The 22,907-nt window shown below is 38.7% G+C and overlaps 1 long non-coding RNA gene and 1 pseudogene across 13 annotated transcripts in view; both read right to left on the minus strand.

The window, feature by feature from the left end:
* The window catches only part of LOC137203598 (uncharacterized), a 220,998-nt gene that overhangs the window by 182,669 nt on the left and 15,422 nt on the right, over positions 1 to 22,907 (minus strand). The gene's annotated exons all lie outside the window — the stretch shown is intronic.
* On the minus strand, positions 6,453 to 7,720 carry LOC137207078 (germinal-center associated nuclear protein pseudogene; annotated as a pseudogene).

Consider the following 22,907-nt stretch of genomic DNA (forward strand, 5'->3'; position numbering starts at 1 on the left):
ACTCTCGTGTGTCTTATAAAGAATTCATGTCTCATTCCAAATCTAATTCTACCTCTTCTCTGTAAGAATCATTTGAAGAAGCTACATTAAAAACTGGCTGAACAAGAGAAGTGCTTATTGAACATTTGCTACATAAAAAACACAATGCTATTTCTTATGGACAATAAAAATGAACAAACAAAACACTGAACATGACAGGTTTTATGTTCCAAGGCTTCACAAGCCATTGATAAATCCACGAGAAGCAAGAGAGGAAGCGAATGACCTCCACAAAGGTAATTTTGGGATTCAAGAGAAGCTGAAGTATTTCAAAGCAAGCATTTTAAGGATGAAAAGGGACTCTGACATACAGGTTAACAGGAAGGCAAAGTTTTTCCAAGTGGATGGAATAAACATAATTAAATGTGTGAAGACGAGAGTAGTTTCAAGGAGCTTGTGGGTTAAGACATAGGGTGATCCACTTAGAGTTTAGAACATTTGTACATGGCAGGAGCACGCATCAGAAAAGACAGGGAAGGAATTGCTAACTAAAGAGGATGACTTTTACATGATATGCACAGCAAGCTTCTGAAACAGCACAGGGTCAGGGGACAGTGAGTGTTAAGTGTACCTCTGGCAGTACTTCCTTGCCTTGAACAATTCCAACTTACTATGCTAAGTCTTTCCAGTGCAGAAATAAAGAGAAATAAACTCACAAAGATATGCTGTGAAGATCGGGGAACATTTCTATTTCTATCTATCCTTAATAGATCAATATTGAAATGTCCTTTGTAGGAAATCTGTGTCAAGCTGATCCTTCTTCTCAATCACAGTAACAGCCCTATTAGGACATGCCTATACACATAAATAAATCATAAATAAGTCATAAAGTCTTTAACGTCTACCACCAAGGCCATTAAGATCTTTCTCTTTTGACCTTGGAGAAAACCTTTCTCCACAACAGGGATTCAGTCCCTGTTGTACAATGAGTGTGAATCATTGCTTAAGTATATACTAACAATCGAAATACTTTGAGTTCCAAACTTCAATCTGCTTTAGATTTGTTGTATTATGCTGGGAAATGCCTTTGCATTTCTCTTTTCTGGTTCCTCCATCACTAAAATGGTGTTAATAAAAGTCATCACCTGTCTGCCTTCCAGGGATGTTGTGAAGATAAACTCACATCTTTAGTCAAGCACGCAGCTAATAGAATTCTCAATAGTAACTGTATTAATAACCATGACAGCAGCAAGGAGACGTTATTATGCTGTGGGTATTATAATTTATTGGCCTGGGAACTCAACTGGAGGTCTGCAATTACAGAAATCTACGAGGAGGTGAAGTTTTCATTGGCACTCTTTTTGGAGACGTCTGTTTCTCTAGCTTTTTCACAGAGATTAGAAATGTTTTTCTGCATTTGGGAAGGTGGGGAAAGAGTTTATTCTCTCTCACAGCCTTACATTTAATAATAAATCATGGTACATCCTGCTTGCGTCCACGCATAATACACTTTTTAGGATAAAATAGACTGGTCACCTTATTTTTCTTAGTATTTGTCTTTTAAAACAGTGACAGAAATTGTAATGGAATGCACACAGGATCGACCCATCTGTAGGCAGCAGGATTTGCTGAAGGCTAAAGCCCTATAGCCTTTCCTTGACATGCCTCCCGGTATGACATTTTCAGGATTCAGTCTTCAGGGATGGAAGCACTGTTCTGTGAGAAAGGCTCACACACTGGTAGGGTCTGTTGGGGTGGCAATACGGCCAGAGGAGGTGGGGAGGTACAAAGCTGCTCCACCTATGTGGGTCTGCAAGGGCCACACGAGCCAACTGCTCTAACAGACGCTCCCGGAAGCTTCGCCCAATACACGTTTCCTTCCTGCTCATGTGGCTCTTCAGGCAGTGTCTCCAGGACAGCCTCCCTTGTGATGTTCCAGAGACCCAGACCCCTCTACTGTGTGCTGCTGCTCTCTCCCGTGACCCCCGAGTCCTTCCTTCAGCCTTCAGATAGGGAAAGAGAGGGTGACGACTCCGTGAGAAAGGTTTGGTGGCCTGACCATGAAATGCTAACATTCCCTAGGCCAGAGCTCAGGTGGATGACCATCTCTGACTTCGAGGGCGGTGGGGAAATAGTTCTTGCTGTGTTTCCAAAAGGTAATCTCATCAGTCTCTTTCACAGGCCCTAGGATATAGTAAGAGCGTGTATAGGTTTTGCTGTCAGACAAACCACATATCTGGCTATTCTACTAGCCATGTGACCTTGGATGACTTGTTTGATATGCTACATAATAGCTGTCCACTCCTCTTTGCCTTCTCTCTCTCTCCCACTTTCATTTTTTAAAAATATATCTCAGCCATTTTTTCTTTTGGGACCTTCCTCATAGGGTAGTGTTGAGAATTATATTCAGTAAAGCATATAAAAATCACCACTGTGTCTGGAACCAGACATGCTCTCAAGGACTCATTACTTCCCATTATTTTTATGTACCCTGGAAATCTTTGGGGTGGTGGTAACCAAAGTGGGTCCAGACACCTGAGTTTCTCTCTTTGTCATATGACTAGAATGAGTTTTAAATGTTTGTCTTTTAGGCATCAAATAATGATGATATTAAATGTGTATTAAACTACACCCATGGTCCTGAAAGACAGTATGTAGAGAAAATTGGAGGCTTCAAAATTCAACTGTAGTTATAGCATTCCTTACATATGTCGTTTCCTTTGCAAATGTTTTGAAGAAAATGTATCAGTGTAAGGAAATGAGCCATTTTAAAATAATAAACTGCATGAGATCCTAGTATCTTTTGGGATTTGAGCTTATATGCTCTTCAGCCAGTCTATCTAGACTAATTGAATCCGCTTAATTGAGCTACAAATCTATGAGGATGAGTTCTTAAGGGATTTTCCAAACATCCTGCTTACAGATAAATCAGAATGATTACAAAGTAGTCCTTCTGACTGTGCTTGGCTGCAGGAGACTATGAAATGAAAAACAAGATGAGAGGAAATGTGCACACTCTAAAATATGGAAAAGAGCTGGTGCAGGTTCAGGATTAGCTGTGCACAGATGTTGCTGTTGGCTCCTGGTTAAAGAATGTTTTCTCACTTTAAATCTGAATGATGATCTTATGTCTCCTGGAAATGGGACATAGATTGAGATATTTTCCCTATCAATTGGCCTTCTTGCTCTACTACTAAAATGTTTAAAGTGTTCTGAACAAATAGTAATTAAAGATGCAATTCTTTTGGAAAGGAAGATAAGTCACAGAACCCTGAAGTTAATGTAATTTCTCAGCACACTTTATCATCAGTATTCTGAGATCTACCCACAGCTAAAATTCATGGAATGAAGCTTTCTGAATTTCAAAATGCTTATTATTCTACCAGAAAAACAAAAAAGAGATGTGGTTAAAAACAGGTGTTAAGAGGCCAGCTGACATCGAAGTTTGGCTGTTCCTTGGCATTTTAAACACTATGAATGATGTAAACTCTGTTTTCTGAAAATGCTTCAAGGAAAAGCATTAGTGGTCTAATCTGATCTCTAACCACTACATCCTTCCCATTTTCATTCACTATTTACAGATACAAGAAATGGAAGTCACGTATTTATAATTTGTCAAGCCAAAATATAATGAATTCCATTGTTAGATGAAATTTCATTTGTACACCTGAACAAATGACTTTGTTTCTTTAGCTTCAATATTCTGGGTTGTAGACTTTCCTATATTTTAACATGCAACCTAGTAGTAAAAGAGATTAATTTTTCTGCAAAATATTAATGTTGGTACATTTGAATATTCTATTTCTTAACAGTAGAATATTTTCTTTGAAAAATTAAACTTCAGTATCAAAATGGGCAACCTAAGTAATGGGTTTATAAAAACAGAATCCATCCTCTTCCCAAACACATGTTACCTATAAGAACATAAAGAGGATCTACACACAAGCTTTCCAAATAATGTTTTTTTACAGTTTATTTTAAATATTGATCATAAACCAGGTTGGGAAACTCATACCTGGCTTGAAGGGGATGTCTTTGAGACTTAAAATGTTCCAATGAAATATTATCCCCTGACACAGTTAAATTAAATTTCATAAAGTTCATCCACTAGCCTCTTGGCCTCTACTTCCAAATTTGTTTTATCATATGTACCACAAATTGAAAAGCAACAGGAAAAATCATGCTGAGCAGCTGTCCTGCTTACATAAAAATTATGAGAATGAAATTAACTACAGTTTATGATTCCGTTTCAGTCCTGATGATGAAGAAGACACATTATAAAGGAGATTTCCATTGCTGCCATTTACGAATACCCAGGAGGACAGGTGCGTTGATGGTGTAAAACATGTTCTCTACACACACATAAGTAAGCAGAATAAGGCATTTAGATTCCACAGACTGCCTATGAGAGGGACTAAAAGACCTTGAAAAACCAATGTTTTCTCACAAATTCACATAACTCCTTAAAATTGCCCCTATTACTTACAGCTTTGGCTCATATCATTTTAGGGCCTATGAGATCTTTAGTTTAAAAAATATAATAGCTTATATTTGTAGGGTGAATTGCATATAATGAAGCAGTTTCATACCTATTCTCTCTTATGATCCTCATACCTTAGTTTTATAAAGACAAGGGTGGAAGAGAGTTCCGTGGAGATGAATGGGCCCTGAAAAGCACATGACTGAACCCAAGGATTTTAATCTAGGCTGCTCTCTCTTTTATGATGACAATGATATCTTTACTCATATTTCATTGTATATATTAATGTGTCTTATCTGGAAAAGCTAGGAAGGTTCATTTTGATGGAGGGAAAAAGGAAATAATGCAAAGCACTGATCCATGCCAAGAAAGACAGGCCAGTTTGAATGGGAAGCTCAGGAAAAGAGACAAGGTGACAAAAAGTAGAGGAGAAAGGACACCTTTCAAATACCCTGAACAAAATAATTCCACTTAAAACAACTAAAAATGCTGGAAGAAAATTTAAACATGCACACTCACACACACACACACACACACACACACATTGCATTACTCAGTTGTCAAGAAAGTGAGGCATTCTGAAAAATGAAAACAAATGTAAAAATGTGAATCCAAGAGAAAGCAAAACATTGAATCTGCATTTCACTCTTAGATATCTGATAAAACCTGGTGAAATGAGTTTTGATTTAAAAGCTGAAGACAAAGAAGGGGCATGACCAAGGGACAGAGTCTGAGAATACCCTAGAATCTACATCTCAGTATAATGGTGCTCTGGAGACAAACCTGACCCACAGATTAAAACAGGAAAAGGCCTTGGCCCAGGTTAGAGGAAAAATAAAATAACCTCTTAGAATTCATAAGACAAGCCAACCAACATATGAAACTAAGTTCTGAATTTACACCATCTATGTGGAAAACAAAACATCTCCCAAAGAAATGTATTCTTGCCCTAGGTTTATGGTACACACAAAAGAATGTGTTCTTCTGTTTGGTGTTAGGGTAATGCTGGCCTCACAGAATGAGTAGGAATTATTAATTCTGCTTCTATTTTCTGAAAGAGATTGTTGAGAAATGGTATTTTTTTCTTTAAATATTTGGTGGAAGTCACCAGTGAAACCATCTAGATCTGCTGCTTTCATTTTGGAAGGTTATTATTAATTCAATTTCTTTAACAGATATGGCCCTATTCAGATTATCTTCATCTCTTCATGGGAAGTTTATTACATTGTGTCTTTCAAGGAATTAATACATTTCATTTAAGTTATCTAACTTTAGGTCATAGAGTTGTTTATAATATTCTTTTATTATCCTTAATGTCCATAGGATCATTAGGGATGGCCCTAATTTCATTTCCAATATTAGTAACTTTTTCTTCTTGTTTAGCCTGGCTAGTGGATTACCGTTTTATTATCTTTTCAAATAATCAGGTTTTGATGTCATTGATTTTTCTATGTTTTCCTGTTTTCAATTTCATTCATTTCTGCTCTAATTTTAATTCTTTACTTCTATGCTTTTTAAATTTGTATTCCTCTTCTTTCTCTTGTTTCATAAAGGAAGATTACGTTATGGATTTTAGCTCTACCTTCTTTCTGATACGTGAATTCAATGCTATGAGTTTTCTTGTAAATATTGCTTTTGCTGCATCTCACAAATTTTGATGTTTTATTTTTAAATTCAAATTTCAATTTGACTTTGAAAAAGTTTAATTTTTATTTATTTGGTTTAAAATATTTTTAATTTCTCTTGAGACTTCTTCTTTGACCCATGTGTTTTAGAAGTGTGTTGTTTGATCGCCAGTATCCTACGTTTTCCAGTCATCTGTCTGATATTAATTTCCAGTTTAATCTCACTATAAGAGTCTACTTTATATTATGTCTATTCTTTTATATTTGTTAAGGTATGTTTTATGCCACAAAATACGGTCTACCTTTGTGACTGTTCCATGTGAGCTTGAAAAAAAATGGGTAATCTGATGTTCTTGAAATCCAGCGGATTGACGGTGCTGTTAAACTATATCCTTACTGATTTTGTGCCTGATTTATCTGTCCATACTGACCAAGGTGTCTTGAAATCCCCTGCTATAAAAGTAAATTTATCTATGTTTCCTTATAGTTTTATCACCTTTTTTTTCATTTATTTTGATATTCTGTTGGTAAATGCATATACATTATGGATTGTTATGTCTTCTTGAAGAACTGACCCCTTTATTGTTATATAATGTCCCTTTTCTTTTGACATCCAAATGGTTTATTTACATGATATAAAAAGCATTTTCCAACAGTGCATCAAGTATCTGAGAATAACATTATTTTTAATAAAAACAAAACCTTCTGGAGAGACTCTCCCTCTTTCAGGTCAGGCAGCTCAAATGTCTACCATGTCTAGCAGTGCAGAGACATGGAGCTCAGAGGCAACTTCCACTTCCCCTGAACTTGGGATCAGCCTTTCCAAGTGCTTCACAGATGTGCCTGTTGCCTCTGACAGCTGCAGTGGCTCCTGTCCTTTCATCCTGAGGGCTAGTAGTTGCAAATGTTTTCATCCCAGCTCCAATAGTCTAAGGCAGAGATGGCCAGAATCTGAGGAAGGTCAAGGGGAAGGGAAGTTGAATCTGTAAATGCTCCTGAGTTTTCAGACAACCACTGCTGAAGTTGATCTTCAAACCTCTTTCTCCAACAGCAGATTCTGGACAGACGCTGGGCGGGAGCTCCTGGCCAGAGGCTCCACACACCACATTTTCAGCACTGGGAAGCCTCCCCTCTTGGCCAGGCTCCACACTCATCTTCCCTGAAAACTGTTTGCAGAAGGATGACAAGACTTTATCCCCAAACTCCCCTGACTTAGCTGTTGCGCCTTCTGTGTCTGGCTGGTACCCAGGACAAAGGAACATCATAGTCTTTCAAGCGATTTTTTAACAGAATATACACATATCTGACCATCTTCACTCAGTGCCTCCGATACAACAAAAAGCCAGAGGGCCGTCCAGTGCCCCAGCCTGTGGTTGATGCACAAGGCAATGACCTCCTCCTGTGGGATCTGGCAACCGAGGACCCTGCCTGAGGCAAGAGGGAGGCCTGGCAGGGAGGGGTTTGGGGGAAGGGCAGTGCATTTTTTTCCAGACTTACACTCTGCAAAGCGGGTTCTGACCTGTGACTGGAGGATGGGCTGCATCTGGCGAGAGCTGAGGCTCTGGAGGCACAATGGACTGGACGACCAAGGAGCGCAGGGGGGCCCAGGAAGCCGCAGGGCGGCAGGGCCATCCATAGAAGCCAACTACAGCCCGCCCCGGCCAGGCCGGGTGCTCTGGGGAGTGCTGGTGAAGGTGAAGAAGCAGCCACCTGCCCACCCACCAGTCCCAACCCGGCAAACTCAGTGATGGGCCAAAACAGGTCGCAAGCTGCTCGGAGGTCAGGCCAGCCCACTGTTCAACAGTTCATTAACGGTGTTGGGCTCCTGGGACGAACCCCGCCAGCAGCCTTTCTTCCGTCACGAAAAACCTGCCACTAAACTCCTGGCTAAGCCCATTTTCCTCGAATGAAAGTCTGGCTGCAAAGGGGCCCCGGGGCAATGGGAGACCAGGCGTCGCTCGGCCTGTGAAACCTCAGTCGGGCATTGGAAACCATTCGTGGCATCAGAGATCTCAAAACCGGCATAACTGGAAACCAGCTTACCTGAAACCAACTTCTGCATCATCAGAGCATCTTCTCCTCCTTCTCTTCTCCCCTGCGACCGCACCGGGCTGGGCGCAGAACCTCTTGTTTGCGCTGAGAAGAACGACATCCTGCAGAAGAGATGCTGGAGCGCCGGACACCGCGGAAACCCTGAGCTTTTACCACACGCTGCACTGTTTCTTCCCAAAATGAAATCTGACCAAATTGAAGTGGCCGCGTGGCCTGAACTGTTCTAAGGAACCACAGGAAGATGTTGAGAAACGCCAGGCGGCCGGCGGTCTGAGAGGACTATCGGGCTTCGGCTTCTGACCCGATGACTGAGGGTTATAAATCCGGGGAGCACAAATCAGTCCTCTTCCCGAAGCAGCCTGCTCAACCCGGGAGCTCCCTTCACCTTCGTGGCCGGCACGCCGCCCGCTGCCCTGGGGCAACGGCCCAGCCGGAGGCGCAGGCTGCACGGCTGCCACACGGCGAGCCCCTCACAAAACCCAGGGCAGGAAAGGCAGCGGACTGACTTCCGATCCCCGACTTCCGGTCCGCCCTGCGTACTGGGGCCCTGCGTGCTGGGTCCCTGCGCTCAGGTTCTGCTCCCCAGCCAGGCAGGCTTGGCCTGCAGTGTCTCTCGTTATCGCTGGTAATATAGATGAGATTTACTGTATGGAATTGGTTCACGTGATTATGGAGACTGATGAGGTCCACAATCCGCAGGATGGTCAACAAGCTGGAGATCTGGGAGAGCAGATGGTGTGGCTCCAAGTAGGAAGGCCCTCAAGCTCCAGACCCAAGAAAAGGCTTGTTTCACTTGGAGTCCCAAGTAGGTGCAAAAGGCAGTGTCCCAGTTTCAAGACTGCCAATAGAATTCTATCTTACCCAGGGAAGGGTCTGCTTTTTTTGTTCTATTCAGGCCTTCAACTGATTTGAGGAGGCCCACCCACATTGGGGAGCACCCTCTGCTTTGTTCAGTCTGCTGATTCAAATGTTAATCTCATCCACAATCACCTTCACAGACAAACCCAGAATTATATTTGACCAAGTGTCTGGGCACCTCGTGACCCAGTCAAATTGACATGACAAATTAACCATTACATCATCTTTTTAAAAAAATTAAATTGGAAAAAGAAATACAAATGAAAGAGAAGAGGAGGAAATGCATATGCAGTCCAATATCCAATAGGTTTCTAGACGATGGCTTCTTATTCATTTCTTGCTTATTCAATTATATTTAGCCACATTTTACTGGGTTTATTTTCTTAATCCCACTTGTCATGCTATTCAATGAGCAATGACAATGTGCAGGTATCGACAACTGTTGAAATTGTGGTTTCAGTACTGAAATATGCTCTAATTTGAAATTTTTATATTAATCAAAATTAATTGTCAAGATGAAGTTCAACAGACATAATGGACATGTGTAAACTACCTGGTTTATTTTATCAAAGTACTCTATATATCTAGGGGTCTTTATATAACGTTTTTAATCTTGACCACCTGTGAGATTCTTTTTACAATACAATTTACACCATTTTGAAAATATTACAGTTGGGGATAGCGAGATGAGTAGGACAGGAGACCTACTTTTAAGAAAGCTTAAAATCGAATACAGGTAATGCTAAGGATACCACCTGTGCATATCATACACATGTTAAGTGCTATGGAAAATAATATTTTACAAAGCTAAGCTTTTTATAGAAATATTAATAAGTATGAACTTTAAATTTTACTTGGGAAATCATGTTTTTGTTTAATCTTTGTAATATATCTATTATTACTCTCTAACTTTTTGGTTATTAGTTCTATGTCTCAGCTGTTTATTTTCAGCTATTTATTTTCACTCTTCTCCATTTTTTTCTGTTTACAATATAATTAAAGGGTTAATACAAACTATAGAGTATTGCAAAAATATATCTTAGGATTGTGGACTTAATCTTTTATTTAAGATATAGTCAGTGAAAGATTCTAGTTTGGTTGCTAAATTTTGTATGGTTAGAGCTTCATTCATAAAAGGAAAGGATTAAAGATTACTCTTTTAATTCATAAAATAGAAATTATTTCAAGCATACTTAATGTGTAAAGTGTATATAACAGAGAGGAAAGAATTCTAATTACATGCTTGACTTGAGGAACTTAATTTAGTTGCCTGAGAAAAGTTAGTTTGATAAAATATTTTTGTTGATGTAATTTCCACAGACCAACATGGTACTTTCACTCATAGACTGATTAATTGGTGACAACTGATATTTTTATTTTTGTTTCTAAAAAGAGTAATAATAGATATGTTAGATAATAACATATAATAGATATGTTACAAAGAATAAACAAAAACATGATCTCCCAAGTAAAATTTAAACTTCATATTTATTAATATTTCTATAAAAAGCTTAGCTTTGTAAAATACTATTTGGCTAATTGTAGTTCTGAATGAGAAAGTTAAAACACTGACTCTTCCTGGGAAAATATAGGAGGAAATCTCCATTGCCTGGGTGAGGTAAATATAACACATTAAGCAATAATCATAAAGTTTAAAGAAAAAGATGCATTGGTCTCCATTCAAAATAAGAAATTCTTTTTATTAAATCATGCCAGGAGCATGAAAATATAAGCTACAACATGGATGGATTTTGCTTCTAAACGTGACAAACTAAGTCTCTACCAGATAACCCTCTGCAAAATGCAACAGAAAATCTTGGACATAATAGGAAAAGCAACTACCTGAAGAGTGAACAGCAACAGAAAGACTCTGGTGAGGAATGCACACTTTGAGAGGATTAGAGCCTGGGAGCTATCAAGGTTCTTTTGCTTGTAGCGTTGGGCCAAGTTCAGTCTCTATGGCAGGTACCGTCTTTCTGGCCAGAGATACCTGGAAAGTGGGGTTGGGAAACACTGAAAGCTAAAGAGAGGGGAAGAATCCCCCAAATATTTCTACCCACATCTCCGACTGACCCCTGAAACCACATGTATAGGATGGACTGAAAACATCTCGGCTAAAGACAAATGATCTGGGCTAAGACCCAGCTGCATCCTAAGGAATACAGTTTACAGCTCAAACTCAGTGAAGAAAATTATTTGCTAAAACATATGAAACAATATTCATCGGAGAAATCTTACAGGATTCAGAATCTCCTTAAGTTAATATTCATAATACCTAAGGTATAATCCAAGATTAATAGACATATGAAGAATCAGGAAAATAGAACACATTCTCAGAAGAAAATCAATGGAGTCTGATCCTGAGATGACCCAGATGTTTCAACTAATAGACAAAAATTTTAAAGCAGCAGTTATATGTATTTTTAATAAATAAAACATATTTTCAACGAATGAGAAAGAATATTAAGAAAGAAGTAAAAATAACGAAGTTTTATTTTCATTTCAAATGTCAATTCTGCAAAGAAAAATAGAATTTATGGAATAAAATATTCACACACAATAAAATTGCTAAAATTAAAAAGCAGTTAACACTAAGTGCTGAGGAGGATGTGGATCAGGAAATCTCATACATCACTGGTGGGGATGAAAAATGTTCTGGAAGTTTCTCAAAAGTTAAACGTATATTTAACAAGTGACTCAATAATTCTATTCCTCGGTATTTACCAAAAAGAAATTAAACTATGTCAACAAAGACTGGTACATAGCAGCTTTATACTTAACAGCCTAAACTAAAGCCAACTCCAATGCCCACTAACGGAACAGATCCACAAACTTGGTCTCCTCACAATTATAATAGTACGCAGCAACAAAAGTGAGTGTTGGGCTTCCCTGGTGGCGCAGTGGTTGAGAGTCCGCCTGCCGATGCAGGGGACACGGGTTCGTGCCCTGGTCTGGGAGGATCTCATATGCCGCGGAGCGGCTAAAAAAAAAAAGTGAATGTCTTACTTTTATTAGTAACATGTATATCAAAAAAAATAACATGTATATCAAAAACACTTTAATGACTGAAGGAAGACAGATACAAAAGAAGATACGTTATAATTCCTTTAGTATCACATTCTGAAACTGGCTAAACTGTTTTGTACTTACAGACTGCAAAGCAATGTCTACGTGGGTTTGGGATGGAGGAGCTAATAATGTTGTGAAGCACAAAGGGTCTTTGTGGGATGAAGCAGTGTTGTGTCTTTTTTTTTTTTTTTTTTTTTTTTTGCGGTACGCGGGCCTCTCACTGTTGTGGCCTCTTCCGTTGCGGAGCACAGGCTCACGGACCTAGCCGCTCCGCGGCATGTGGGATCTGCCCAGACCGGGGCACAAACCCGTGTTCCCTGCATCGGCAGGCGGACTCTCAACCACTGCGCCACCAGGGAAGCCCAGTGTTGTGTCTTAATTGTGGCAATAGCAAAATATTTTAACAGGCAGTCGAAAATATGTAGGGTTAGCATCAGAACTTACTCAACTGTTGACGAGTTATAGGATATTAAATTTAAAAATTTGTTTAAATGTTCTTAACCCAGGTTTCCTTTGCTTAAATGATAGAGATTCTTTTCATTATTCTTAAAACCTGTCAGCATCAAGGAACATATTTTGTGAAATGCTGCTGTAGGGGGATAGAAAAATAACAAACCAAGGAAACTAAGTGTAAGCCCCTTACTCCCTTGTAGAAGATAGAGCAGGAATACAAATATCTCTATCACATTTAGTGCTAAGTGCTATAAAAAGATTTTTTAAATGTGCTAGAAATTTTAACAATGTATCTCCCATGTCCCTTCTTAAATGCAGTTTAAAGACACAAGAATGAGACCTTCTGAGCTAAAATTTCCCCTGGTAGTCTCTGTTTTTAATATAACCTACGTGCTAGAAATATTAACACCTTCCTAATAAATTTAGATATGAAGAGAATTCCCTTACAAGGAGAATTGTTTTGATATATAATTATTTAGTTGTAGGAATTTCAGAGGAACATAAAAATGTTGCTGAGTAGGTACAAAATTCTATAGGTTTAGAGATAATGACACGGACCCAATTTATATAATCCTGTATAACATCAAGGGAACTCTTAAGTTCTGTTTTGCTAATAAAGTAGAAGCTAAAAGGTGAAACAGTTTCACATATTTTCATGTCCAGCAGTCTAAATAAAACCTAAAGGAAAGATTGATCTGTGCTTTATGTTCTTCCCCCACCTTTCTCAATGTCCCTAACAGAATTGATTTATTTGAGCATCTAGTTTTTAAAAGAACAGTTTCTAGCAAAGCTTATGCCTATAGTAACCTTTGGCAGTTTGTCATTTAAAAGGCATGGTAACCCTTGACCAACAGATTTTACAACTGTTTATCTTTCTTTGAACCTTACACACATTGAACCCAATTTGCTGAGTAGGTGTTTTTCCCTTGTCCATGTTTTTAACACATTTTGCCTTCGTGGTGTTAAAATAATAGAGTTTCCCCAAACAACTATATTATTTTCATCACATAGTTTACATCGCATTATTTCAAGTCCTTTTTCCCATCCTAGTTTACCATCCTGAGTTTGAGCTGCATAGCTGAGCCAGCCTTAGGCAGGTTGCAAATCGCACACCAAAGCACCTGGGCCCAAGGTCACCGCTGACTGCAGGACCTCTGATTCATTCCTCACTGCAACAGCAGGGCCTGGGAACTCCTGCATTCACTCCAGTTCTTGACAGAGACTAAAGTAAGGGGTTCTTTCCAAGCATGCCATGATGTCCAAAAACTTTTGTGCATTCCTAAAATGTTGAACTGTTTGAAAAGGCTCAATAAAGAATGAAAAATCTATATGCACAAAAGCTAGCATTAGTTTAGAAAGACAGAACATTCCAGGGCTGTCCTGATTCTGACTCCAGTTATTGGGAAATCTATGCCTCGTCATGGGAGTAATTTTTCTTTGCCTTGCTCCCACCCTCTCCAGCTCCTAGTCTTGAGTTATATACAGCTTGAGTTATATACGGCTTTGGTCATGGACTCAGAGAGACTCCATTACTGCAGACCCACACAGGCCTCTGAGGCAGAAGTTACCACTCGCTGGGTCTTCCCTCCCTTATAACATTTAGTTTTTCTGTTCTTCTATAATGTACATGGAAGAAAGTTGGAGGAGAGTATCTGTTTTCACATTTTACACATAGCAAAGTATGATGAATGGCTGAGGTATTTAAGTTCACATAATAGTTATCAGCCATTCAAGGTATACGGTGTCTTGACTTTCTATTTAATTCCTCACTAGACCATATTGTTAAAAAAGACTCTATCATATGATTTTCAAATCATTAAACTCAGAAAAAAATTAAAATATCCAAAAAAAAAATACTTGTAATTTTACACAGGAGATTCAACTGGCTACCAGAGTTTTAAATGCTTACTTGAATATTTTTGGCCATGTGTGAATATAAATTACATGCAAACGTAGTCTTTGTCATCAGAGTGAAATAGCTTATTATGACTAGGAGTACTGAACTAATTTGTTACATTTATTTTATTTTGTATTTTGAAGTTCATGTTAATATGAATGTTGGAATATAAGAGTCCTTGTAATTGGATTACCAGACTGAGTATTAAAAAAGATGTGAAAAAATTGCTTCCAGTTCAATTAGGTTCAAAAAGATTTATTGAGATCCTGAAATATCAGACTTGCCAAAGGGGAGAACCATCTTCCAAACTCATCTTTCTTTTCTAAATTTGGTTGTTCAAAATCACTGCATTTACTGCAATTAATAAAAAATCTCTGGCAAGGCATAAAAGTGTTCCTGATGAAAGCTGCAAGCACTCTCCCCAAAAGACTTGGAATGACACTAAATTAATATGAGGGAGGAAAGGAAGAATTAATTAGTACATGATAGCAGAGCATTAGATGTTGATTTATTAGTCAGGACCAGCGTTAGCCGAGTTTAGTTTATAAACCTCAAACCGTATCCTTCCCAGGTTCGTTCTCATCACCACCATAAATTGTACATAAATTAACTGATAATAATTTGTCAGAAACAAACATAAAGGGCTCTTAGTCAGATGGTGACACAAGTGTGGATGTGTATATTTCCTGTTATTAAAATGACCAGAGGAATATAACAGTGATGGGGGAAATTGCATCAGCATAGAAAAATGAAGTTCCCTAACATAAGCAAATGAAAATAGAAACAAAGCAGGGCTCATAATATTATTGCCAGACATAGTAGTGTTCAAGGCAATAAACTTGAAAGGAATAATGAGGACTGTTTTCTCTTGATAAATGTTACAATGCACATGAAATGTAGGGTTTTTTTGGTATAACTAGATTTTATCTTTCCTATATTGCCGATTTTATAATTCTGATTAATTAGAATAAATGCTGACCTGAATACGTTTTATGTGTAATATTCAGCTAAAATGAGTTTTATGTGGAATATTCTGGTGCTTTAATGCCCCCTTTTTTGGAGGAATGGGTAATATTATTTTTTACAGGTGCAGAAGGAGGTGGTAGTGAGTAAGACCATTGAACTAAAGGAACTATGTACATGTTAGTCATTCACTACACCCCTTCACAGGTACAGAACAATGGGTTTTGTTAAACTGTATCACATAAATGCATACAGAAATCTATTTAATTGTTACTAGCAAACTTTATTGGGTCAGTAAAATTGGAAAAATCTGAGAAAATCATAAATTGTTGTGCTAAAGAGCATGTAATAAAAAATGTAGAGCAAAATATTTATAAATGCAAGGATAATATAGGACAATTTAAGCTACAAAATAATTAATGATAGTGATGAATTATAACTAATAAAATAAAACAACTATCCATGAGTCTCTCCTGATATAAATAATCACATAAATTAATAAACAGGAGAGAAGGGAAAACTTTGCCTTACAGTATAATTCCAACATATAAATAGAGAAGGAATGTGAAAATGGAAAATCACCATTTACAAACACCACACAATCAAATTTGTTTCAAGCAAAGATGATCATAGTTGCTAAAATTAGTGGGCAAAAGTCTGAAGAGACACAGAGTATTTCCATGCTCTAAAAATGTCACTACACAAGATACATTTTAATAACAAAGGGAGAAATTAAAGTCGTATTTTATCCAAGTTACCATAGTGAACATTATAAGAAATGAGAGATATCAATGCCCATACCTCGTGATGCGAGGCACTGAGAAGGGTACACAGTCTGTGATATTCTGGCAAAAACATGCCTAACCTGAATTTAATCAGAATGAAACATCAGACAAACCTAACCAGAGGGGCATTCTAGAATATAACTGGCCGGTACACTTCAAAGTGTCCAAGTCCTGAAACACAAATGAAGGCTGATCAGCTTTCCCCGACTGGAGGAGATTAAAGACCCAAACAACTAATAGGAACAGGGGTCTGGGATCATCTCCTGGAGTAACAACAAAAAAAGAGCAACAGTTTGATAACTGACAAATTCAAATAAGGTCTGTAGATTAGTGGATAGCATCTTATTGATGTGTTACTCATAATTAAAGCAACCTCATACATTCATGCCGATATTCTCATAATATAATCGTATGATACACAGATGTAGCATTAGAAGTAATTTTAAGCCCTCTTCCACAAGAGAAACCAATACATTGAAACCTTACTCCTGTTCTTGGACAAGTTCAAGTCTTGTGGGTCTGTTTCTCCACCTCAATATGGGATCAATAACATAAATTTCTTGTTTTCAGTTTCAAATATATAAAAATAAGTGCCATAGGAAGTTCTTGTAACACAGTAGCACTCAAAAATGATAGTAGGGGGCTCCCCTGGTGGCGCAGTTGTTCAGAGTCCGCCTGCCGATGCAGGGGACGCAGGTTCATGCCCCGGTCCGGGAAGATCCCACATGCCGCGGAGCGGCTGGGCCCGTGAGCCATGGCCGCTGAGCCTGCGCGTCCAGAGCCTGTGCTCCGCAACGGGAGAGGCCACAACAGTGAGAGGTTCACGTGCCGCAAAAAAAAAAAAAAAAAATGGTAGTAGGCTTTTCATTTTTTCTCCTATTTATTATATTGTAAATCCTGATACCTCAATTTTAACTACAACCGCTTATGAGATCTTCTTGACAGTCAATTATTATTGAGAGACTGAATATGCAAATGAACAATGGCCAGACCACACACGACAACAGAAGTCTGACCCACAACCTCTGCAGAAATCACTCCAGGACTCCCAGACAGGGATGACGGCTGCCATCCATCATGTTTTTGCCACCATCTCAGGACCAACCAGAGAAAGCCAATGTGCTCCTTCAATAGTTACATACTTCCTTTTCCTTCCTTTATTTTGATCTTTGACTATTTTCTACAATTAAGTCTACTAACAATCCTACGTAGAGCATCAAATAATGCACACAATTTTTAACTGTTCTCACATTAAAAATATTTAATCTTTCATTTGCCTGTGGTTGTTTCCCCCCGCAGTTTCTAAAGACAAATTTTTCTCGTAAAACTATACCTCCGAGAAATCTGATGATGCTGGCATAATGTTCTGGACTCTTGCTGTGGTACCACGGCCAGCAGGATGCTCCTTTATTAAAAAATGTAGAGCTCACTTGCAGCCACTCTCATAGCCAGAAGATCGAAAGCAAGATATTTTTAAACACAGGTTTTTATGAGACATGTATTTTATGGAATTACATTAAGACCAAATAATAAGAAAATCACTATGATGCTCTGAGCGTGGTGTAGATTATCCTGGCTCTGGTTGTGCCATTCTGTTGGCTTGACAGTACCACCCTGTGCATGTAAATATATGCAATGGTCTGTGGAGGCACCATGTGGCTTGGCATGCCAGTTATCACTCTTCCCCCACAAGATGTCTTATCTGGAAAGGTCACTATGGCAGGAGATGGGCAATTGGTGGGAATCTATGGTAGAAGAAGACTTCACGAATCTTTCTCCAACATTACAGCCTCCTCCTAGCACACAGCATCCCTTCCATAGACAGGGCAAACAGCAGGTACTTAACAGGACCCATCTGAAAAGCTGGCCTTAGTTTGGTTTTTGGTAGGATTAACCTAGATGTAAGCTTATGTTCCTGTTCCTCATTTGGGATTTTGTATGTAAACTTCGAAACAACTTCAAAAATGTTCATTTACATAGAGGTCAGATTTGTTGGATTTTTCAACCAGTTCTAGATTGCAATATCAACTCCCCTCAACTTGTGATTTTCCTCTCCATTCTGCCTCCTTGAACGGTCATCCAGTTCACAGAGAATCATATCTTTGGATTTGTTTTTTCTCTTTCTCATTGTCCAAATCTCGGTCCTATGTACATTCTTCTTCCTACTCTTTGCCTCCACTGCATTACTTACATTCACTGGGGACTAAATTTTACCAAGCATGGTCCAAAGTGCTGGAGATACAAAGATACCCAATCCCTGCTATTCATAGTATCACAGTTCAGTCAGGAAGGTAGGCAAGGAAAGCAGCACCTACAGAGAAGAAGAACGGGGTCAAGGTGTACATAGGAGTGGAGCGTTACACAGATGGTGGGAACGTGTGGTCAGGCAGGTTTCCTGGAGGAGAGGCAGCTGAGATGAGCGTTAAAGGGTCAGTAAAGGATGAGGCAGAGCCAGCTGCAAGGAGAGGGACCTGCGTATGCACTCAGGGCCCGACTTAGAAAGGACCCCTGCTTGGCTTAATGCTCTGATGTCATCATCTTGAAATTCTTAGTCATTTTTGGCCAAGAGGCCCCACATTTTCATTTTGCATTCGGCTCTACAGATTATGTGTCTAGTTCAGGAACGAGGGAATACACATGGAAAGGCACAGAGGCATCAAAGAGCATGGTAAGCTGAGGCATGGCAGTGGGTTCAGTGTGACTGCAGGGAGGTGTGGGGGGGGGGCCTGACTGGGCAAAAGTTTGGTGAATAAGAGGAGAACCTAAGGTGAGGGCGGGCCACACTTATGGAGTGAGAAGAGGGCTGCACTAAGCTCCAGAGAGAATTTCCGTGTAAAGAGATAACAGAGGTAGAGACATCTGCAGAGGAGATAAAGGAAGTGTGTCCAGAGAGAAGGGAAGGAATAGGAAGTGGAGAATTGGTGAAGTGAGACAAATGAATTTGGTCTCACTTGAGAATTTGGGCTTGCCATATGGAGGATACTGAACAAGAGTGGACATAATTATAGGAGTAATAAGGAAGAAGTCAGGTTTCAGTGGGTTCGTGGCTATGCTGAAGGAAAGGAAGAGATTAGAGAGGGCAATGTTAGAATTACAGAAGAGGAAGGGAAGGGAATGATGATGGAGCAAGTTCCCAGGAAACAAGGCAGAGAGTCCTCATCCCCTTGGACGTAGATTACAGGAGGGGATCCCACTAGCATCTCCCCAGCATTAGCCCATATGTACATCTCTGACAGAGCGGCCTCATCCAAAGCCACATTCAGTGGTGACTCCTCTGTCATGGCACTAACTGGCTCCCTTGACTCTTTACGTCTCTACTTTCCTCATCTCAGTGTAATTTTTATCCATCCTTCACACTGAGCCCTTCCAAAGACTCTTCCTAAATGATGAATTTTTCTCACGACTCTTATTGTAACTGTTACCCGTACTTCATAATCAACTAGAGTGAACTATCCCTAATGCACTGCATTTCTGCTGTGCCCACTAATCCCTTCTGAGAAAAAACACATCATGTTTCTTTAGTCATCCTTAAGTTCTTCTGTGTCAGGCAACCTACCATCCTTCTCGTTAACACGGTTCAGAAACTGCATCAAGGTGCCGCCGGGGAGCAAGCCAACTCGTGGGGGCACCGCAATATATTTTAAACTTTTGAAGGAAACACAGAGATACTTGACATCTGTCAAACACTGCTAAGATACTAGCTTCAATAATTAGTGGTTTCAACATGAGATCACACTATATTACTTTCAGTAATGTCACATCTTTGCAAAGCAGAGGTTTGGGTGCTTGCTGTGAAAAAAGCATGTGCAGTGAAAATCAATGCAGATCGAGAAATGAGGATTAAGAAATTGTGCAATGCCCAACAGGTGTACATTTTCTAGTACTGAGTAATGGTAGTTATTTAACTATAAAATAAAACTATTATTTATCTTTCAACTTACGTGTATTATTTTTTCTAATGGCCACTAAGTTGTTAAGACATAAACACTTAATAAGTTTTTTGGACTCAGCTACTTAGTAAACAGAGCTGTGTTTATTTTGGAATAGGGTAATGCAGACAGAGACACCAAGGCAATGTGTGGATTGACCAAGCTTGAGGATCTCTGCCCTGTGTTTTTAGACTAGGGACCCAGACTGAAGCCAACTGTGGCTCTCTGGCCAGCAGTCCGCAGTGGATCTGCTATGAGATCACAGTCCAACAGTGGAGAGAGCTGCTGAAACCAATCAACCCCAGCAGGTCTGCTCTCCATAGGAGAGTCCACATGAAACACACAGATGAGGACCCCGTAGTGGAATTGCCTTGGGATAGAGTGGGGTCAGAAACCATGGTGGAGAAGCAGGAGGCAGTGAGTGTTTGGACTGTAGCCCTGCCTGTAACTAACCCACCTTCAGGACTGAGCACCAAAAAAGGAAGGAGCTGGCCATTCCACAGTGGGGCAGACCAGTCAGGGACAGGGAGAGACAGGGAAAGACTGACCCCTAGGAGCAGCCTGTGTAAGCTGCTTCATTACAGCTGCCCTTTTACTCTGTGTGTGGACAGACGATGCCCCAGGTCCAGACCATGAAAGTGTCTTCTTATGTTTCTTTATAAATCTTTACATCCTTATACTAACTCCTCCCAACACACAGATCTGCTGTAGCTAGTGTGTTCTTGACCTTTGCAGTCCTCAAGAGCCTAATTATCATATTAGCACTTCGTATGTGTTGTTTGTTCCTTTAGTTGTTTTATATGTACTTTTAATTTCTTAAATTAAAGTTTTTGTTATCAGGAGACCTATTTTTATGTAAAACTCACAATATTAGCCACATTTTTTTATTATAAAATATGATTTAACGTATAGCAGGCTGTGTACTTTTGAACCTTATCAATTCTGCTGCATTATTTTAAACATAAGAAAAATCGTGTCACTAAAAGTAAAACAAAAAGGCCAAGATGATATATAATGAGTCACATGACCACAATTCAGCCTTAAGGCTTTGATTCCAAAGCAGCGATTCCACTGCACCGTGGGGTTAAATGTGCCTACTGAGTTGTCGCTAATTGAGCCTTAACCTCCGTCAATGGTATCAACTAAAATCCTCTTAACTGAATGTAACATTATATAATGTAGTGTAGAATTTGGTAAACGTGTCTTAGCCCAATAACACTCCATCCCATAAAATTAAAGTTTCAATTGTAATACAAATTAAAATATTAATCTTAAGAGGTATTTGCTCAGCATGGTTCCTAGAGCATTACCTGTTAAAATATGTATTGAGTCCCAGGGAGATCTACCAAGGGAAAATACCAGTTAAGTATCTTCTCTTTGCCAAACTTATCAAAATTTTTTATGATTCTCTGTTATTAAAATATATATATATATACACACACATACACACACATATATGTTTTCATTTTGTATGTTAACAAATCTTGTCATCTAGAATTTTTTGCCAGTTTGCTTATCATCTGCTCCATTATGTGTTCTTGTAGTCTGTGTATTCTTCAGAGAGGTTATTTTTCTTTAGAAACTCCATTGTCTGGTGGTGAAACGTATTATCCCCATATTGTGGGAGCCAGATATTCACCAACCCGAGATCACTCATGATTAATGACACTCAGATCTGAAGAATGTTGGCTTTGCTTATTGGGCTCTTATGCTACTTGTGTAATTCACATTGTGTGTCCTGAGGGAGGGGAAGGCAAAGGCTATATGAACATTTATGAAGACATAAATATATCTGTTCTTGTAGAACTGTTTCCATTTATGTAGACTGGTATATATTTTAGATATCCATTTAATGTCTAATCATTGCAATAGTCTGTGAAACATCTTTCTTACATAGGCAGCTACGCATATTTGTTTTCATCTTGTGACTATATTGCTTTAAAATGTCTCAGGGTTGCGTTGTCAGAATACTGTGCGACTCATGTAATTTAAGTCATGTGTAAGGAACACATTTTCTAACATGCACTCAAGATGGATTTGTAGTTCAGCATGAAAACACAAATATTTATCATTTTTCTTCCTCCATACTCTCTAGGTGAAAATTTTTTCTCATGGTTTTTAAATTAAAAAATTCCTTACAGCTCTGTTAAAAAATGTAATCACTAGTTCTGCATAGGGCAAATAACCATGATTTATATTATGTTACCATGGATTGGTCACATTTTCCAATTTATTGATTTAATTATTTTCATTTCTAAACAAACTGGCCTGAGATTGAAACTTGATGATAATTTAAATGTAGTACATGCTGGGTGTTCACTAAGAGGATTGTAGTTTTTTGATCAAAATATTTTATATTAATGTATGGTTTTGACACAGTTTATTTGTTTAACAAGTATTTATTGAGTACTCATCTTGTGCAAAGCCCTGCAGAAGTGTGCCCTAGAAAATGAGTAAAACCTAAACCTTACCCTCAAGAGAGATTAAAGATTCATTGTGAAAATCAGCAGATACATAAAAACATACACAAGATTGAATAATGGCATGGAGACTGGGGCACAAAAGGAAAATGTTGTGTGTGATTGAGAGAAAGGGGATTCTGTGTCTACCAAGCTCTGAATTATAGCATCATTTAGACTATGGAATAAAATATATGTGTAATATAATATAGTGTATATGCGTATATGTGAAATAATGTTCATATAATATTATATATGTATATTTTAGTTAAAATAAAAGTTTAAAATTATCAAAATTCTACTATTCTACCAAAAATTGGGTTAATAATTTTGTATATTTCATTCCAGCCTTTCTCCT

The sequence above is a fragment of the Pseudorca crassidens genome, chromosome 1 (genome assembly GCF_039906515.1).
Source record: "Pseudorca crassidens isolate mPseCra1 chromosome 1, mPseCra1.hap1, whole genome shotgun sequence".
Lineage (NCBI taxonomy): Eukaryota > Metazoa > Chordata > Mammalia > Artiodactyla > Delphinidae > Pseudorca > Pseudorca crassidens.